We start from the raw sequence: 10,824 nt of genomic DNA, 5'->3' as shown, positions 1-10,824 counted from the left end.
AAAATGTCAAATACGTAGTGACCCAGAACCTTGCTTCTTAAAACTATTTAATTAGGAGTATCAAATAATGATATTGTTCTTGTCTCTATTGCCACATCATGCTTTGGACTCCTCATGTTGTCTTTACTACTGGCAATTGTCATTAATGTCTTTAAATATAGTCAGATTAGAGAAAAACGCCAGAAATCTCAAAACCAGTTTATAATCTCATCCACACAATTTTGTTCTCTTAGGATGACTCGCAGTACCAAAATTTGTATTAGTCATTGTTCTCCAGAGAAACTGAATAGGATGGATAGATAGATGGATCAGTCTATAAAGATCTTTCTGTCTTTTGAGAGATTAATTTATTTTAAGGAATTAACTCACATGATTGTGTGAACTGGAAATTCCCAAGGCAAGCTAGCAGACTAGAAATTTTGGAAAGAGTTGGTTCTGCAATCTTGAGTTCAAAGGCAGTCTGGAGACAGAATTCCTTTCTCCTCGGGTGACCCTAGTCTTTTCTCTTAGGTGTTATAAATAACTGGACGTGTACCATGTGCATTGTGCAGGCATGGTTTGTTTTATTCGAAGTCTAGTGATTTAAATGTTAACCACATATAAAAGATACCTTCACCACAAAATCTAAGCTAATGTTTGAGTATAAAAACCAAAACCGGGCACCAGAGGCTAGCCAGGTTGACACATAAAATCAACCATCATGGGCTGTATCTAGTTTGAGGCAATTATGAAGAATACTGCTATGAATATGTATTCAAACTTTTGTACAAATATGACATGTTTTTATTTTCCTGTATATACACCTAGGGTTGGAAAGGCTGGGTTATATGCTAAAAGTATGTTTAACATTTTCAGGAACTGACAAATTATTTCTCAAAGTAGCTATACTGTTTAAAATCTCATTGCAAATGTAAGAAAGCTTTAATTCCTTTACATTATCTCTTATGTGTGTGTGAAGTGGTAACTCATAGTTTAGATTTGCATTTCCCCAATGAGTAATGATAGATACTGAACATCTTTTCACGTGTGATTGGGTATTTGAATATCTTCTTTGGATAAATATCCATTCAAATTGTTACTCAAAATTGACTTGTCTTTTTGTTACTTTTTATTCCTGAATTGTTTTATTCCTGATTTGCTTTTATATTCTGGATTTATGCCTTTTATTACATACACAATTTGCGAGTATTTTTTTCCTGAGCTATAAGTTATTTCACTTTTTTGATGGTGTCCTTTGAAGCACAAAAGTTTTAAAATTTGGTGTAATACAACTTATCTATATTTTCTCTTGTTGCTTGTGCTTTTAATGATGTATCTAAGAAACGATAGCCTAAGTCACGGTCACAAAGATTCACATGTATTTTTTTTCTAAGAATTTTATAATTTTAACTTCTTTGTTTCATTTGTAATCCATTTTGAGTTAATGTTCATGTATGATGTGAAGAAACAATTCAACTTTATTATTTTGCATGTAGATATCCAGTTGATTTAACACCAATTTTGGAAAATACTGCTGTTTTCTGGTTGGATTTAATTGGCACAAATGTTGAAAATCAATTGTCTATAAATACAACATATTATGATTTATATTGTTATGGTTCCCTGTTAATTTGATTTTCAGTTCTCCATCTTGAGAGTGACCATAAGTTCTAACCATACCCTGATGAGAATTCAAGGGATTTGGTCGTGGATGTAGAGAGTATACCTTTTGTGGGATATTTCTTTACAGTGGTAGATAAACTAATGCTTAAGTATTTGACCCATGACTAGATGTTGCTCTCATGGAAATCTTGTTTATACTGGCCAACACCCTCTACCTCTCATTTGTACTATGTCCAGTTTATTCTTGTCAAGATAGCCACTCTCTAAGAGAGAGCCTTGACTAGAAAGAAGGTTAGGTTCAAGTATTTGTGTCAGGTGAGATACAATGAAGAAATGAAGCCAAATTGCATAAAACAAAAGAAATTTATTCCTTCTACACTCCAGAGAGACTAGGAGTGCTAATAGGATGACAGGGAGAAGTCCAGAGGCACCAGGGCGTTCAACCGGCAAGGAGGGAGCAAGAGAAACAGAACCCGTGGGACTATGCCTTTATAAAATCCATGGGTATTAGTTCTTAGGCTTTCCCACAGGAATTGTGGACTACCTAGTTTAAAGAAAACTCACTCGTAAAAGGATAACTTATTTACAGAACTCTGGCATTGACCACTGGGTTTTATCATAGTCAGCGACTGTGCAGTGTGTTAAGTTGCAGGTCAGTAAGATGAGGAACAAGTGGGATACAACCACATGGGGAAAGGAAGTTTTAACTAGGCCAGAAGTGATGGGGTTTGACTGAGTTACACACAATTTGTGTCAGGCCTAAAAACTGATCCTGAGGCAGTAACTTTATTAAATAAATTCATCACACAAATGTATATTTCTGGTATCTCAGTTCTGTTCTGTTGATCTATATGCCTTTGCCAGTATCAAAATGCCTGGAGTACTAACATATTTTGAATCAGGATGTGTGAGTTTTCTAAACTTGTCCTTGTTTTTAAAGATTGCTTTTGCTGTTTTGGGGCCCCTGTATTTCCATATGAATTTTAGGATCAGCTTTTTTATTTCTGAAAAAAAAAGAAAAAAATAAACAGCTCAGTTTTCAGTACGGATTTGACAAAATCTGTAGATCAATTTAGGGAATAATCTTATTTTAACAATATTAAGTCTTTTGTTTCAAGAATATGGGATGTCTCTTTAATTATTTAGGTCTTATTTCACTTTTTACAGTAATTTTTACATTTCAGAGAACAATTCTTGTACTTCTCTTTCCAAATTTATATCTAAATATTTTACATTTTTGAAATTATTTAATATGGAATGGTTTTCTTAATTTAATTTCAAGTCATTTATTGCTAATATGTAGAAATCCAATTTATTATTGGGTATTCACCTTCTTTTATATGTGATTATCTCAATTATCAGTTCCAACAACTCTTTTGTACATTACTTAAACTTTTATATTTACTTAAAAGTAATTTTCAACTAATGATGTTTTATTTTCCTCTTAAATCTTAGTGTTTTTTATTCTTTTATGTTAAATTGCCCTGGCTAAAACTTCCAGTTAAATTTTGCCAAAGAATGGTGAGAACAGGTTCTTATCTGGTTCCAGGTCATATGAAGAAAGCTTTTTTTTTTTTTACCATTTAATATGATGTCATGTTTTTAGTTCTTATGGATGGCCTTTATAAAGTTGAGGAAATCATCTTCTATTTCTAGTCAGCTAAATTTTTTTTTATTATGATAAGGTGAGAGATTTTTACCAAACATCTTTTCTGTGTTTGATAATGTAACCAAGTGGATTTTGTACTTTAATACATTAATAAGGTATATTACATTTATTGATTTTTGTCTATTGGGCCAACCTTGCATTTCTAAGACAAATCTCACTATTCAATGCTGTATTATGCTTTTTAGATGGTGTCAGATTAGATATGCAAGTATTTTGTTGAGGATCCTTGCACTTAGATCTTGATTTTTTGGAAGACTTCTTATTTGACCCATGTGTTATTTAGAAATGTGTTGTTTAATATTTGGGGATTTTCCAGCTGTCTTTTCTGTTATTGATTTTCTAACTTAATTATATTGTAGTATGGATATTATTTTTGTAATTTCTATTCTTTTAAAAATATGAAGGTATTTTTATGGTGCAAGATATTGTCTATATTGATGAATGTCCCATGTGAGTTTGAGAAGAATGTGTGTTCTATGCTGTTGAAGTATTCTATGCATCTCAATTAGATCAAATCGAGTGAATGTGTTTATTCATTTCAACCATATTCTTATTGATTTTCTGCTTCCTGGACTTACCGATTACTGCGAGATGAGTATTGAAATCTCCAACTATAATAGTGAGTTTGTTTCTCTTTGTAGTTCTATTAGGTTTTGCCTCACATATTTTGATGCTCTGTTGTTAAGTAAATACATATTAATAGTTGTTATGTCTTCTTGGAGAAATGACCTCTTTGTCATTATGTATGACTCTGTTATTATCCCTGATACATTTTCTTGTTCTAAACTACGTTTTATCTGGAATTAATGTAGTTACTCCAGCTTATTGCTACCATGATATAACTCTCGCTACCTCAGAGCTCTCAATATTTGTGTCTTTATATTTGATATAGTTTGGTGGTGTCCCCACTAAACCTCATCTTAAATTGTAGCTCCAATAATTCCCACATGTTATGGGAGGGACCCAGTGGGAGATAACGGAATCATGGGGACGGTTTGTCCCATACTACTCTAGTAATGAATAACTCTCACTAGATCTGATGGTCTTATAAGGGGTTTTCCTTTTCACTTGGTTCTCCTCTCTTGTGAGCCACCATGTAAGATGTGCCTTTTTCTTTTTGCCATGATTATGAGGCCTCTCCAGCCATGTGCAATTGTGGGTCCATTAAACCTCAGTTTTAAAAAATAAAGTACCCAGTTTTAAAAACCTAATTTTTTAAAAATAAAGTACCACAGGTTCTGTTTCTCTTGCTCCCTCCTTGCTGGTTGAACTCTCTGGAGCCTCTGGACTTCTTGCTGGCATCCTATTAGCACTCCTAGTCTCTCTGGAGCCTAGAAGGAATAAATTTCTTTTGTTTTATGCAGTTTGGCTTCATTTCTTCATTGTATCTCACGTAACACAAATACTTGAACCTAACCTTCTTTCTAGTCAAGGCTCTCTCTTAGAGAGTGGCTATCTTGACAAGAATAAACTGGACATAGTACAAATGAGAGGCAGAGGGTGTTGGCCAGTATAAACAAGATTTCCGTGAGAGCAACATCTAGTCATGGGTCAAATACTTAAGCATTAGTTTATCTACCACTGTAAAGAAATATCCCACAAAAGGTATACTCTCTACATCCACGACCAAATCCCTTGAATTCTCATGTCTTTATCAGTAGCATGAAAACTAATACAATATTTAAAGTGGATTTCTTGTTAAAACAATAGCTGTGTGTGTGTTTTTTTTTCAATCCACCCTGAGAGTCTCTGTCTTCTTACTGGTACATTTAGATCATTCCCATTTAAAGTGATTATTGATATAGTTAGATTAATACCTGTCATATGTATAACTGTTTTCTGTTTGAGGTCCATCTTCTTTTGTTTTCTACTTTTTTTCTTCCCTGTCATTAACCAAAAGCAATATGAAATTTCATTTATTACCTCTCTTATCATGTTAATTAAACTTATTTTTAACACATTTTTGTGCCTAATGTAGAGTTTGCAATATATATTTATAACATCTAATTTCCACTTTCAAAGAATACTGTCACCATGGAGATTAGGATTTCAGTGCATGAAATGGGGGGCATAAACCTTTTGTTTATTGCAGTGATTGATGTATTTTTTCTTTTATTCTGTTTCAATACAGATAAATGTTTGTAAATATTGTTAATTTTCCAAAAAATCACACTTTTGGTTTGTTAAGGTGGAGACTGAGGGTTTTATTTCAGAGTTTTTCTATACTAGTTCTTCATAGCTATAAATTATGCTCTTAGCACTGATTTAGCTGAATTCCATTACTTTGATATGGTGTATTTCTGCTTTAATTCAGTTTAAAATTTTTCTAATATTCCTTGTGAGTTTCCCTTTGACCCATTGATTATTCAGAAATGTGTTGTTTATTTTCAAACGTTTGTAGATTGCCCGAATGTTGATCCCTAATTATACTGTTGTCAGAAAAAATACATTTTATAATTCAAATTTTTAAATTTGCACAAGACTTTTTTTTTTTTTTTTTTTTGAGATGGAGTCTTGCTCTTGTCACCCAGGCTGGAGTGCAGTGGCGCGATCTCAGCTCACTGCAACCTTCACCTCCTGGGTTCAAGCAATTCTCTGCCTCAGCCTCCCGAGTAGCTGAGATTACAGTCACCTGCCACCACACCTGGGTTAATTTTTGTATTTTTAGTAGAGACAGGGTTTCACCATCTTGGCCAGGCTGGTCTTGAACTCCTGACCTCGTGATCCACCTGCCTTGTCCTCCCAAAGTGCTGGGATTACAGGCGTGAGCCACCATGCCTGGCCCACGTGACTTTTTAAGGCCAAATATATTGCCCATCCTGGAGAATATTCCACATGTGCTTAAGAAAAATATGTACTGTGCTGTTCCTGGGTTAAGTGTTCTAGATGATTGTTATCTCTAGTTACTTTATTATATTGTTCAAGTTTCCCATATCCCTGCTGATAAATCAGTTAGGCAAGTAATTAGCAAGGGAAAAATCATTCCTCTGCATAGATAGAACATGACCTTTAAAGGAGAAAGCATCACATCTGTTTGTTTATATATTGTCTATGACTGCTTTTGTGCTACAATGGCAGAGTTGAGTAGCTATGACAGAGAATATATGGCGTGCAAAAAGTAAACTATTTACCATCTGTCCCTTTGCAGAAAAAGCTTCCTGGTCCCTGATCTAAATTATTTTTCAGGTATGAAATTGCTGGGTAAAAAGATACAAATCTTAAACTTTAGAAATATAGTCAAAACACTCTGTAATGTGGTTGTGCAAAATATTACTCTTTCATCTACGTGTATGATTTCCTGTGGCTTCATATTTTTTTGCCAACACTTGGCAATGTCAGACAAAGATTTTGCTAGTCTGTTGACCAATATTGGTATGTTTTCATAATTATAATTTGCATTTCTCAGATTACCAGTGGACATCCAAGTTCTTCCAGTTCTCAAGGGGGATGTTTCCAGCTTTTTACCATTCAGTATAATTTTGGCTGTGGGTTTGTCATAGACAGCTCTTATTATTTTGAAACATGTTTCTTTAATGCCTAGTCTGTTGTTGATTTTTATTATGAATAAATGTTTATCCAAAGTTTTTCATTTTTATAGTGATTTATTGTGTTTCTTAAAGTAAAACAAGAAAAACAAATTCTAAAATTATAACTTTAAGTGGTTAAAATTTCAGATGGCAGAGCCAATAATTGGTAACAGCTTCTTTAAGTTCATATTAATAGTCCAATTGAAAACACTAAAAACACTACCTGGCAATAGTTTGAAAGAATCAGAAGGGTTCCGTGAAAGGAAAAAAATATCCAAACATGAAAAATACCTGCAAAACACAAGATTTTCCTTTTCATTTTATAATCTAAACTTGTAAAATTTTTATAAATACATGATCATTCTACACAATGCAGATCTTCTAGAGCATTTCTAAAGGATATTACAGTTTTTGGTCTTAAGGAGTAAAGACTAAGATGGAAAAGGAGATGAAAACAGTGAAATCTGAGGAAGCAATACACGCTCTACACACAAGCAAACTGTAGTTCATTCAGTCAAGTTAGCAATTACAGTTCAGTACATGATTTTTTTTTCTTTTTTATTTTTATTTTATTTTTTTAAATTATACTCATGATTTTCAAGACAACTAAGAAATTAGGACACAGGTATTTCCCCTTCCTAAATTTAACAATTCTTTTAAAAGCTCTGATGTATCCATAAAGGAGTGTTGATTTTTGTGGATTTTTTTCCAAAAGGAAACAAAAGTTTTCATCCCTAAATTCACATACACAAGTTAAGTGAAACTATAAGGTAGTTTTAGACTACCCAGTGAAATAGAATTGTTGGTACCATTTGAGGCAGGTGCTACCCTCCTTAGTCAGTTCAAAACATGAGTCAGTAAAAGAAATACACATTGGTGTGCCTCAAACAACTATAAAACATTTCAATATTCTTCAAATATCATGTTTAATTAACTCCTAAGGTAACAGACTTCTAGAATGTTGTGTCTTAATGGTGTACTTGAATCAATACTAGCAACAGAATGCAAAATTCAGAACTGCAATAAAAGCAAAATCATAATTTAAAAAAAAACCCAATCCTTATGTAAAAAGTGGGAGAACTGAGTGTGAAATACTAACACCAAATGTCTGAAGGCATAATTTTTGTTTGTGGAAGACAGAGTGAAGAGATAAATGCACCTAATCAAGACCAAATGGAAGACAGTGAAGAGTATGAAAAATGTTTAAAAAGGAAAAGGAAAAAGAAGAAGGAAAATGGAAAAGAGACAGTCAGCAAAAGAATTACTAGACAGATCAAAAATAAGAGAAAATGAGGCATGTGCTTATGGCTCTTTTTTTTTTTTTTTTGTCTGTCCTTTGTGTTCCTAAATAACTTAAAATGTACGTGGCATGTAGGCCACAGTAGCAGGCAAGAACGAGCCTTGTCATGGATAGAGATGAAAGATCTGAGGCAAATGAATTGTTTTATTTTTTGTTTTTGCTTTTAATTCATACCTGAAAGCCTTGAATCCTTGCTAAATATTCCAGTTGTTTTGAAGGTTGTACTGGAGAACAAGGGGGAGTAGGAGAACTTCCTTTTAAACCTGTGGCTTCAGCTGTAGAAGATTTTCCATTCAGAAGGAGTTCCTTGGCAATTGTAGCTGAACTATTCGATGTGGGAGATATACTGAAAAAATAACTTGAAGGTTGGTTCATATCTCTGGGTGACAAATAGCCTAGAATAGTGCCAGAGATTACTTTGTGGCGGCTGGCTTCCCTCTCTTGATAAACATCAGGAGACAGATGAAGAATTCCTTTTAGAGTATTATTTGTTGGTTCAGGAGACCCAGGCTTTGGATCACTCCATCCTTTGTTTTCCCCTGTTTTCTCAAGTTGATCCTGAAGATTAGTAGATGCTTTATAACCAAGTTGTAATAGCATTGGTTCTGCAGCTTTTTAAAATTTATTTTATTTATTTATTTATTTATTTATTTATTTTGCCTATCTTTTTATTAGGTCCTGTTCCTGTAGCAGCTTCAGTGCCTACCTGCACATACATCACAAATTCTTGACATCGAGGCATTTCTCTTTCTGAAAGCAAAACATAATCTTGCTCCTTTTCCTTTTTGGCTTGTTGAATTTGCACCAGGCAGCTAATAGGGTTCATTCCTTGGCCATATTCTGGTCCGGCCTTTACTATTGTTTTGGGGTGTTTTAAAAAAAAAATAGTTTTGGCTTTTCCACCACAGGAAGAGGTGGAAGTTTTTGTTTTGTTTTTGTTTTTGTTTTTTTTTTTTTTTGAGACGGAGTCTCGCTCTGTCGCCCAGGCTGGATTGCAGTGGCCCGATCTCGGCTCACTGCAAGCTCCGCCTCCCGGGTTCATGCCATTCTCCTGCCTCAGCCTCCGGAGTAGCTGGGACTACAGGCACCCGCCACCACGCCCGGCTAGTTTTTTGTATCTTTTAGTAGAGACGGGGTTTCATCGTGTTAGCCAGGATGGTCTCGATCGCCTGACCTCGTGATCCGCCCGTCTCGGCCTCCCAAAGTGCTGGGATTACAGGCTTGAGCCACCGCGCCCGGCCGAGGTGGAAGTTTTTTAAGCTCCTGTAATATGGTGGTTGCAGCACGCTTCTTGGAGAGTGTTTTGCTATTTCCCTCTCCTTCTGTAGAGAACTCTCCTACTGACAGTCGAGTAGCAAAGCTTTTCATATGTGGTGGTCCACTTTCTTTAATAACCTCAAAACTAACGGGCATATTTCACTTCAGAGCAATTTCAAACACTAAGCTGATCTCAGACTTATCTGCATCTTTGTCATCATCCATATCCTTTCCTGATTCACCATTCTGAGGCAGTCTTTCTGGAATAGGTTCAATCTGCAGTGCTTGGAGGGCTTTCATTGCAGCATTGTGTCTAGCAGCTTGTCGAGTCTTTCCTTCCCCCCAAAATTCATTATTTCCTACAGTGAGCTGAACATAAAAGATCTTAGGCATTGGGCAATGATACCTCTGATGGTACAGGCCCCGAAAGTTGTAATTAGCTCTATAACTTGGGAATGGCTTTGGATCTAATGGCCTGTAGATGGCAGGTTCTGCCCCTTTTCATAGCAAGCACGTTCAGTTCTGCAGTGAGTGTTATACTGCCTGGGTTAATGTTAACATTACTTTTGGGTGGCTTCTAAACCGTTTTGGGAAGCGTAGATTCAGCCAAAGCTTTATTAGCAACAGGCTGTTGAGCCTTCTTTATACTGCTGCCTTCAGATTCCCATGTCCGCTCACCAAGACTCAGTTGCACTGAGAACATCTTTGAATGAATCAGAAGTTTATACTGGTGTTGGACTCTATTGAAACGGGCTAACTCATTTACCAGACACATTGCAGTTTTCTCTTTTGAGTTGGCCAATTTTATCTTGGAGAGAAACTGATTTATCTGAAGCATGTTAAGACAATATTGACCAAACTGCTGTATTCCTTACGGCTCCAAAAACTTCTGAGCCTTGGTCGAATTACTTTGTGTATCCTTGAGTTCTTCTTTTTCTGTCTTCTTCTTCTTTCCTCCTCCTCCTCCTCCTCCTCCTTCTTCTTCTTCTTCCTCTTCCTCTTCCTCCTTCTCCTTCTCCTTCTCCTTCTCCTCACCTCCTCCTCCTCACCCTCCTCCTCCTCCTCCTCCTCCTCCTCCCTCCTCCCTCCCTCCTCTCCTCCTCTCTTCAGTCTTTAAAAAGTAAGCTAAAATCATCCTTGTGGTAGGCAGCCTCTCCACTCTGCCTCCCGCTGCCCTGCGACCTAGCGCAGCCATTGTTTGCTGCGCTGCTCCTGTAATTTGGCCTGTAGTTTGTTTTTGTTTGTTGTGTTTTTGCCAGGTTTTAGTTTCAGGGTGATACTGGCTTCAGAGAATAAGTTAGGGAGATGTCCCTTATCCTCATCTTTTTAGAAGAGTTTCAATAGAATTGGTATCAGCTCTTCTTTGTACATCTAATAGAAATCAGCAGTGAATCTTTCTAATGTGAGGTTTTTTCTGGTTGGTAGTTTTTTTGTTTGTTTGTTTGTTTTGTTTTTTTTTTTTTTTTTTT

The 10,824-nt window shown here is 35.6% G+C and overlaps 1 pseudogene; it reads right to left on the bottom strand.

Annotated features, from left to right (window-relative positions):
• Positions 1–8,245: 8,245 nt before the first annotated feature.
• LOC101010732 lies at positions 8,246–10,216 on the bottom strand (annotated as a pseudogene).
• Positions 10,217–10,824: the final 608 nt, after the last annotated feature.

Source organism: Papio anubis, chromosome X, assembly GCF_008728515.1.
Source record: "Papio anubis isolate 15944 chromosome X, Panubis1.0, whole genome shotgun sequence".
In the NCBI taxonomy this organism is placed as follows: Eukaryota; Metazoa; Chordata; class Mammalia; order Primates; family Cercopithecidae; genus Papio; species Papio anubis.
The sequence above is the reverse complement of the archived record's forward strand: the minus strand, read 5'-3'. Positions and strand labels throughout refer to the sequence as shown.